Here is a 1980-nt window from a genome sequence, read left to right as displayed (position 1 = left end):
AGCCATCTGGTCTAGAGGCTGTGGGACTGCAGTCCTTCCTAGAGACTGGCCTGGTCTAAGGCTGGCCCACCTTTCTCCAGACTTAACCTCTCATACAGAGAGGCCTCCTACCACATTGCTGGAGTATGAGGGACATGTGGGGCTGTGGAATGAGTGAGTCGAAGCTGAGAACAGTCCTGGGCTCAGGGCAGTTGAAAAGGTCACCTCAGGTTCCCATACAGATGGAAGATGGGTAAGGGGATTTAGCACCTTTACAGACACCTTTACAAACACCTTTACCCGTGTGGCAGGTGTAGGGGCATTGTCCCAAGATGTGGATGGAGCCTTCCACAGAGCTGGACAAAAAGAATTTGAATGGACTCAGGACTGAGGCAAGCATCTCCTCAGCCAGGGGTCAGCACCTCTCAGACTGGGAGCAGGCCAGAAGTCATTGGGGTGGACACTGCAGCCACATAGATGACCTGTGGCCAGAGCAGATGATCCTCTTGTCACTGTGAAGGCACTGCCCTGGTTGAGGCTGTATCAGTGGAACCAACCCAGATATGCCTGTTCCTGATCTTCAGCCAGCCCCACTGGGCCTTACATCACCTCCTTCCCATCCACCCTCTACCAGCCAGTGTCCTTTCAGGAGTGGGTTCTGGAGAACACCTTTTCCAAGTCCCCACCTCCCGTCTTCCCTCCAAATTCTATGGGTGCCCTTTCCTCTTCAGGGAGGTATCTGTCAACCAAGTAGGAAGCTTGCCTTGCCCTGAGAGCCCCCTCCCCCATTGGGTCTGCCTACAGAGGATCAGGCAAAGCTGGACACCCCTCTCACCAGATGCAGAAGGTTTTTGCCTCCTCTGGGGCTCCCAGGCCCTGCCCGCCTTGGTCTTGCCCCTCCACATCTAGTCACTGCTCTGTCACCCACCCACCTGATGCACACCCTTGTATTAAGTGCAGACACCACTCAGTACACCCTCAGATGGAACCTAATTCCTACTTACCCTTTAATACCTTTTACTCTAGGTGTACTTTCCAAGATCAAATGCTGCTTTCACCTCCACGTGTTCACACATCCTACTCTTTCCAATTACTTGCAATGCATTTGAGAGCTGAAAGATGAAGAAGAATGACAAAATCTATTCCTTTGAGTTGTGGTCTTGAAGACCCATGAACTGTCTAAAGAACAAACAAGTATGTCTTAGAAAAGTAGCAGCTGAAGTGCCCCTTGAAGGATGATGGCAAAGCTTTGGCTCTCATGCTTTGCACAAGTTGCTACGAGAGGCTATTCCTTGGAAAAGGATATCATGCTTGCAAGGGTAGATGGTCAGCAAAAGAGAGGAAGACCTTTATCAAGATGGACTGAAAATGACTGCAGCAATAGGCTGTGTGTGTCAGAATGTGAGGATGGCACAGGATAGGACAGGGTTCAGATCTATTGTTTATAGGGTCACTATGACTCCACACCTAACTATTCCTAGGGAGCTGACAAGAAGCTGTGCTGCAATTCCAAAAGGCACACAAAGTCCATCAAGGAATAGGATAGGCAGTCTCCTCTTTGTTTACTGCATTTGAAAATCCCCTGGAGGGTCAGCTATGGGTCAGTTACACAACAACTGCCCCCATGCCTATCCTCCTCCAGGACTGAGTCCTGACTGAATAGACCCTCAGGCTTCCAGACTCAGCAGGCCAGGTACCCGCCTCTCCGCTCCACAGTGCCGGGGCTGCTGGACACTGAAGTACAGGGGGGCTGTGCACACTGTCCAGCACAACAGGGGCTTGCGGCCTGGTCCCGGAGCCAGTTCCGAGACTCTGGAACAGGGGATCTGTCGCATCTGGGCCCCGTCTCTAGTTGATGCCTGCGAAGTGGAAGAGACATAGGATTGATGGACACCCGCAAACGGGCCTCGGGCGAGTTGGCCTCGAAGTTTGTTCGCAGAGGCGGCGCGAGGCCGGCCGGAGGGTGGGGTCTGGCGCGCGGGGCGGGCGCTGCCGCCCGGC

Source organism: Elephantulus edwardii, unplaced genomic scaffold (assembly GCF_000299155.1).
Source record: "Elephantulus edwardii isolate Elephantulus edwardi_28Jun2011 unplaced genomic scaffold, EleEdw1.0 scaffold00424, whole genome shotgun sequence".
Classification (NCBI taxonomy): domain Eukaryota; kingdom Metazoa; phylum Chordata; class Mammalia; order Macroscelidea; family Macroscelididae; genus Elephantulus; species Elephantulus edwardii.
Note: the sequence above shows the minus strand (reverse complement) of the source record.